The sequence below is a fragment of the Perognathus longimembris genome, chromosome 28 (assembly GCF_023159225.1).
Source record: "Perognathus longimembris pacificus isolate PPM17 chromosome 28, ASM2315922v1, whole genome shotgun sequence".
Lineage (NCBI taxonomy): Eukaryota > Metazoa > Chordata > Mammalia > Rodentia > Heteromyidae > Perognathus > Perognathus longimembris.
In genome coordinates, this window is record NC_063188.1 from 76805448 (window position 1) to 76813936 (window position 8489).

The following is an 8489-nucleotide window of genomic DNA, read 5'->3' on the forward strand; positions in this document are numbered from 1 at the left end:
ACCCAGCCCAAGTCTAAAAGTTTGGAATTCCTGGAGAGTCATTGTTGTGACTCTCCTGTGCAGGCCCTGCCCAGGGCCCTGTGCATACCTCAGCACTCGCCATTGTGAACAGATAACTTGTGACCAGAACACCATACACATAACATCCCAGAATTTAGGCATAACTTTGAGGGCTCACATGAAAAACTGAGGGCAATTTTTTTCTCAACAGTGAAGGAATTAGGTGTTAAAATGATTTTATTCCACTTTTAAAAATTCTAAACAAATGTGCTTTTCAACTGAAAGACTGAGGTTTCTATCTCCTACAGTGATCAAAGCTCGTACTAAAGCATAAAGCATATGTGTAACAATAAATATAAAAACCCTAGAAAAATAGATTACTTCTAGGCTTAATAATTTGGGGAAGTTTTTCTTTTGCTGGTCCTGGGGCCTGAAGTCAGGGCCATGGTCCTGTCCATGAGCCTATTGGTACTCAGGACCAGTGTTCTACCACTTGAGCCACAGTGCCACCTCCGGCTTTTTCTTAGTATATTGGAGATAAGTGTCTCACAGACTTTTCTGCCTGAGATAGGCTGGCTTTGTGCCATGATCCTCAGATCCCAGCTTCCTGAGTAGCTAGGTTTAGAGGCATGAGCCAGCAGCACCCAGCTTGAAAGCTTACTTTTTTTCCTGAGCTGGCACTGTGGTGCCAGACTTCAGATGAGTAAAGTAGAATGTGGGCTGATTTTCAGCCACTGAATCACACACAATCTGAATATCTATACCTAGCAATCCTGAGTGAAGGATTGACCCCCTACTCTATTTTCCCAGTTGCATAGAGACTTCAGGCAAGCAACCAAAGATATGCACAGACTGCCTGACACAGGCAGGGTGATCCGTCCTAAGCCCGGCTGTAAACATTCCATTGTAGGCCTAGCCTGTAGGGTTCAGAGGCTGAACCCTTAGGCCAGGAAAGGGTTAAGAAGTTGGAAGGCTGAGAACTATATCCTGTGAAGGTCAAATTGTCTGGCAAGATAGATGTAGAAGTGTTCGAACATTAAAACACCTGAGACCTTGGATAATGGAGTACTTACCCTATTCTCTGCCCATACCTGCAGTCACTACCCACCCCCATTAAAATCAAGTAACACCTGTCTCCTTACACTCCATAAAAGCCTTAACTCTACCCCCCACCCCCAGACACAACTTCCAAGCCTGTGGGAAAACTTGTTGCTCCTTAATAAACAGTCCTAGCCTGTGAAAGATCGAGTCCAGCCTGTTTCCTTCATTTCTCCTCCATTTTCCTAACATTTGGTGCCTGAATCCGGAAGAGGAAAAGCACCAGGAGTAACTGGGTCTCCTCCACTGAAGGACCACCAACTTCCTGGTCACCTTGCATCAAGCCTTTTTCTACCCTCCTCTTTCTGAGTCCTCTCTCCACTAGGAGCACGGAGCCTCCTCTGCTAACTATTCACACTCTATTGTCCCCAGACTCTTGATTTCCAAGCAAGAGACCCTCTACAGTTTGATGGGCTTCATCCACACCCAGAAGCCTTCAGGACAAGGTATCCAACCTTGGTCCATGGCAGAAGTGCCCTGACATGGATGAGGGGACTCCAAGAAGTCCCCCATGGACCCAGGGGCTCTGAACAGTCCCCCACTCCCTGTCTGAGGGGTTCCCAAAGACTTGCGTCTCTCATTCTTTGCGGATTCCCTGGAGCCCTTCAATTAAGACTTTTTGGGCACCCTCTCCTAATTATTGGTATCTGTTCATTTGCTTTCCCAAAGTATGGGGGATGCCTGAAGTTGTGTGACAGGTCACTCCATAGTCCTACAAAATTTTCCAAAATGGGCTCCAAATTGTCTGTTCCTGGAGATACCTCATTGGCTTCCCTGTGGTCTAACCTTAACACTCTCGGGCTAACTGATTTATAGCTTTAAAAAAAGGACTCACTTATCTACTGAAATGTGGTTTCACTCTCCTTTAGACCATGGCCACCACTGATCCGAATTCGGAGCCTTTGATTTTAATATTCTTACTAATTTAAACAATTTTCTCTAATGAAATGACAGAGTCTGAGGATGTATATGCCCATGCCTTTTTGATCCTATGTTCTAAACCTTCCCTCTGTTCATCTGTCCTGCCTCAAAAATTCTCCTTTGCCTCCCACCCTCCTCAAATTCTAAAACACCACCCAAATTGTCTCTATCATCACCTAGTCTTCTGAACTTTAAAAAAAAATTTTATTGTCAAACTGATGTACAGAGTGGTTACAGTTTCATACGTTAGGCATTGGATACATCTCTTGTACTGTTTGTTACCTCCTCCCTCATTCCCCCCTCCCCCCTCCCCTCTTCTGAACTTTGACCCTGCCAATGAGCTTCCTTCTTACTCACCCATCCTTCCCCTGCCACACTTTCTGTCCCCACTCCTGAGGCCTGTGGACCTCCAGAACCTCTAGCCTCTACCTCCCAATCACCTTCTGCTCCATCTCCTCTCATTGCCCCCATTCCACTCTTCCCTGCCACCTTTCACTCAGTCACCAATTCTCACTCACTATAAAGAGGCATATGCTTCCCCTTTTTGAGATAGCAGGACAGGATGGACCCACTCAAGTCCTTGTTCCTGTCACCCTAAATGAGAGGGATTATATTGAACAAAGATTGGAGTCATTTTCAAGACATCCTCTCTATTATAAACAACAACAACAAAAACAGTCTGCCAGGATTTCCCAATACAACTCTCTTGCCTGGCATGATATTCAGCATATTCTTAATCCAACCCTAATACCAGATGAAAAAGAGCACATTTTAAAGTTGTCCATGTATTACACTGATAGGCTAAATGAACAAAATGTCCCCTCCCTCCTGGGAACAGAGGCTGTCCCTGCAACCAACCCCCACTGGAATTATCAGAACAACGCCAGTGGTTCTGAATGCTGTGACTTCATGGTTACCTGCCTGGCAGAAGGCATGCATCAAAGTGCCCACTTGAGAGTCAATTATGAAAAACTTAAGGAAGTCACTCAAGTCCCCCATGGAAACCCCACCCTCTTCCTTAACTGCCTCTCAGTATATTAATGTTAAGATTCCACAGAGGGCTCCCTACAGGTTCACTTTATGAGCCTGTGCACACCAACGTAAGGAAAAATTTACAGCTCCTGGAAAAGGGGCCTTCCACCACCTCCCACCCCAAAATGAGCTTCTTGACTTGGCTAAAAACCTTAAAAAGGTTTGTAACAGCAGGGAGGAGGAAGCTAAAAAGAAAGAACAGGAAAGAAAGCAGGAAAGAAAGAAGCACCAGGCTGACTTTCAGCTGCTAGAGGACACCTTCCAAAAGGCCCAGTCCACCACATTCAGGGCTACTGGCCCCAGGCCCTTCCTCTCAGCCACAAGGAGGTGGACTCAGCCCCTGTTGCTTGCTTCAGATGCAGTCAAAAGGGACATTCACTCAAGGAGTGTTGGAATCCAAAACCCCCTACCAAGGCCTGCCCTAGCTTCGGACAGTGGGAACAATGGAAATGTGAGTGCCCTGTGGCCTGCCCTGCCCTGGAAAGACCACCTGACCTCCATACTTCCCCTCCCATCTAGTCCCATGCTCTGATACAGGTTCCCTGTCCCAAGCCAAACCTTCACACAGCTCTGTGGAACTTAGTGTCAAAAGTGTCACGGCAGGGCTCAAAGTGGTAGAGTGCTAGCCTTGGGCAAAAGAGCTCAGGGAGAGAGTGCCCAGGCCTTGAGTTCAAGCCTCGCCCCCGAAAAAAAAATCCCTTCATTTAAGGGCTGGGAATGTGGCTTAATGATAGAGTGCTTGCCTAGCATGCATGAAGCTCTGGGTTCAATTCCTCAGTAACACATAAACAGAAAAAGTCGGGAGTGGCGCTGTGGCTCGAGTGGTAAAGCGTTAGCCTTGAGCAAAAGATGCTCGGGGACAGTGCCCAGGTCCTGAGTTCAAGCCCCAGGACTGGCAAAAAAAAGTGTCATGACAGAAGAAAATATTTCTTTTCTTCTGGACACTGGGGCATCCCTATGGCATCTAACCTGGACAGACCCCTTGACTTCCTTAGATTTAACAATTACGGGGGTTACAGGAACTCCTTTGAAGCCCCTCTAAACTCTTGCCATGCCCTGCCAGTTTTGAAACAACTCTCACCCATTCATTTCTTATTATGCCTGTATATCCTCTGCCTTTATTAAGAAAGGATTTGCTTTATAAACTTAAAGGCTCCATCGTGTCTAATCCCTATACCCACCTCTCCCATAGCTCCCCTAATTCCCTACTCTTTTCGGTCTGACCTAAAGGAGGCCTTCTTTACTATCCCAATACACCTCACCTCAAGGCCATTTTTTGTACCTAGGAAGACTCAGACCCCTCAGGCCCAGCAGCTAACCTGGACCATGCTTCCTCAGGGGTTCCAAAGTAGCCCCTATTGTTTTGGCTAAGTCCTACAAGATTTGCGTCATTAAATTCTCACCAAGTCTCCTCCTTCAATATGTAGATGACCTTCTTCTCTGCAGCCCTTCAGAAGCCCTAAATGTCAAATACTCTACTCTCCTTCTTAACTCCTTTGCTTCTGGGGGTTATAGGGCCTCCAAGGACAAAACCCATGTATGCCAAAAATCAGCTCCATATTTGGAACTAACCATTTCACAACAGAGATGAACTATATCTCCCCAAAGGGTTCAGGAGCTCCTCAACTATCCCCTGCCTCAATCCAAGTGAGAGCTCCTGACCCGCCTTGGCCTCTTTAACTTCTTCCATATCTGAATCCCCAACTATTCTCTCATAGCCCAACCCCTGTACTCTGCCAGTAAGGGGTCTCTTGAAGAGCCCCTTCTGTCCTCTCAATCTCTCTATACTATCTGCCAACTTAAGCTCTCGCTATCCAAGGCTTCTACCATCTCCCTCCCTGACCTTAATGAATCATTCTTTCTTTACTTAGGTGCAAACAGAAGCATTAGCTATTCTCTGTCAAAAGGGAAGAGATATCTGCCCCCCCCCAGAATACCCATCCAAACAATTAGACATGGTGATATAGGGGTGTCCCTCCTTGTCTCCAGGCACTAGAAGCCTGGCATTTATAGCCCCAGGGACCCAAAAACTTTCCCTCCACAGCCCTCTCCACATTCTTATCTCTCATTCCCTTAAGGGGAATAAAGCCATAAAGCCTTTCTTCCCTGCTCCCCTTGCCAAATCCAAACTCTTCATGCCTTTCTCCTTGACCCTACCCTACAAAACTTCCCCTAATGGATGAGGGCTTATACTATTTACACCATCTTTCCTTCCATCCCTTTAATCAAGCTCATATCTCTTTCTTACTTTATTTAGCCAGTCCTGGGGCTTGAACTCAGGGCCTAGGCACTGTCTCTGAGCTTCTTTTGCTCAAATCTAGCACTCTACCACTGGAGCCACAACCACTTCCAGCTTTTTCTGTTTATGGGATACTAAGGAATTGAACCCAGGGCTTCAATTCATGCTAGGCAAGCACTCTACCACTAAGCCATATTTGCAGACCCTCTCTTTCTTACTGACTACTCACTCTTTAACTCCATAGAACAGACAATACCTGAAAAAAACTTTCAGCCTCCTGTGACATATGTCAGAAATAAACCCTAACTCAAATCTCCATCCACCCTAGTTGCCGGCACATCAAATGGGGCTCCTTACCTGCCATGAACTGGGAGATGAACTTTACCCACCTACCTTCTTCTCCTGTCAGACAGCACAAATACCTCCTGGTATTAGTGAACACTTTTTCAGGGTGGATTGAGGCATTTCCCACCACCATTAAAAGAGCCTCCACTGTACCCTGATTAATTCTTACTGAATTATTTCCCCACCTTGGCTTACGCTCCTTCCTACAATCAAATAGTGTGCCCAAATTTGTTTTTTCCATCACCTAACAAGTTACCTCCACCATCCAAATCCCCTGGAAGTTTCATATTACCTATCACCCTCTGTCCTCAGGAATGGTAGAGAGAGCTTACAGAACCCTTAAGGAAATTTTAACCGAGCTAACCCTGAAGCTCAAACAAGACTGAGTTCAACTTTTCCGCTAGCACTTCTTTGACTGTGCGCCCTTCCCTGTAAACTCTGCCAATAAGTCCCTTCCAAGTTATGTATAGCAGGCCCCTTTTGTTCATTTGTTTCTCTTCTAACTCATGGTCACTTCCTTTCTCTGCTCTGAACTCTGGAAATACAGTAATTCCAAACTTTCCACCCCTTTCCCAAATGTTCCCCTTCACCTATGCCAGATAGGAGATCTTGTGTATGTAATATGGAGGCCAGATCTGGCCAGCGCCATCATTTGCTGTTGAGGAGCATCAGACTGACTACATCTCAGACTAGTTAAAGAGAGCAGAAGCTGACTCCATCTTTGCTAAGCTCTCCCTGGCCCTATCCAGAGAAGTTCCCCTTCACTGTGATAAGATTGTGTAAACTGCTTGACCACCTGAGTAGTGGAACATTCAAGGTTAAACCTGTGCCCTCCCATGAGTAGGCGTATCTGCCTACATCATATGAGCCCCACCAACTCCGTGCGCCAAGTCTAACTAAAATGATAGGTTGGTTCAAACAGTTGCTATGAGGCAGATTGTAACTCCATTGGCCACCTGCGTGTGACCTGGCATGCTCTGTAAGTGTTGTAACCTCATTGGCCACCTACATGTGGCAGGCTTGACCATGTGGTGTTTGCCCTTATAACATGACCCCAAGCGTGGCCCGGGACACTGTGGCACTGGCGGGCCAGCCTGCTTTTTACGGTCGCAGTTTCAGCTCCTGAGTCTGGGCTGCAACCCTGACCAGTTGGTTCACTTTTTACTTCCCCAATAAATCCATCCTTTTATCATCTTTTTGCTGGAGACGGAGTGGTGGAATCCTGGAGGAACCAGGAATCCCCTCCTTTGGTGTGGGGGGGGGGGACTCCATTATAGTGTACATTTCCCAACCCCTTCCTTTGACTGGTATATCTTCTTTCCTTCAGGATTCTAAATGGATGGGCCCTCATAAAATTATTATTCTTACTCCACAGCCAAACTATAAGACATCATACCATGGATACACCATTCCTGACTTTAACAAAAATCCATTATACATCTAAAAGTTTGGGACCTACAAAACTCAGACTTTACAAACTTCCTCCAATCCCCAAAAATGATATAACCAACTCATGACCCTGACTCTTCTTAACTTTAGGACTTTCCTCACTGACCCACTGGATGATATTTGGCTGGCACCTCCACATATTTCAACTTTGTTTTTGCCAGTCCTGGGCCTTGGACTCAGGGCCTGAGCACTGTCCCTGGCTTCTTTTTGCTCAAGGCTAGCACTCTGCCACTTGAGCCACAGAGCCACTTCTGGTTGTTTTCTATATATGTGGTGCTGAGGAATCGAACCTAGGGCTTCATGTATACAAGGCAAGCATTCTTGCCACTAGGCCATATTCCCAGCCCCATATTTCAACTTTTGATGAACTTACAGAAGCCATCAACATATTCTGGCTACAAGAAACATTTACTTATTTTACACCTGAACAAATTTCTTAGTATACTTTGGCTCTATACTCCCTCCTAAATCCTTCTGGATGTTTTGACTCACTCTGTTCCTCATACCAGCAACTGCCCTTAACTTCCTCCTTGGACTCATCTCAACCACTCCTACAGAGCAGTCTGAGGGGGAAGGAGTTTCTCACACCCTCCTTGCGTTTTCCTAAAGCTCTTTAGTCCCCAAAGATTTCCACCCTTGAGGCTCCCTTGCCCTTAAGCCTTCTCTCCATGACCTTTGTTACAACCTTTCCATTCTTTGGATTCCACACTCTAACCACAACCTAACTTCAACAGAAACTGGTTTGGTCAGCCACTTTGACCTCGGGACCCACCATCCAGGATTAGAAGGAATGTCCCCACCCCAGCGACCCTGTACCTTTTCCTTCCTACACTGCAGGTCATATGCAGGGGCCCCTCATGAAGAAAGGTTTAGATTCATCTCTGCCTCTCAATGGTGTTGCAAATCTTCAAGGACCAGGGAATCACAACCCTATCTCATCCCAAATGGAATGAGCCTCAGTGAAGATGACCCAAAAAACATTGCAACCTATGGACTTGTGCCACAACTTTGGAGCAAAGCCAGGGGCCCTTCCCATGCATTTCAAAAATACTGATCCTGTGTGGGTCTCACTTCTAGGGGAGCCTGGCCAGGATCCCCTACATCAGGACAAATGATTTCTTCTCTAAAGGGACAGAAGGGTGACACAACTAAAGGAGGCATGCTGTGGGAACTATTGATTTCCTCCTCATACTTGGGGAGAGCGGAGCTTTAGAATTGGCTCATGGTTCAACTGTATGTATTACTATCTCTCATCCCCCTCCCCTTGGATCCTTTGACTAACTATTGTTTCTATGAAGTTTCCTTCCTTGTAAGGAAGGGTCACCATTTAGATCCTTGGAACCCACAACCAAAGCTTCTAGAACCCCATCTTCAGTAGCCTACCTTACCCCTTGACTCACTCTTG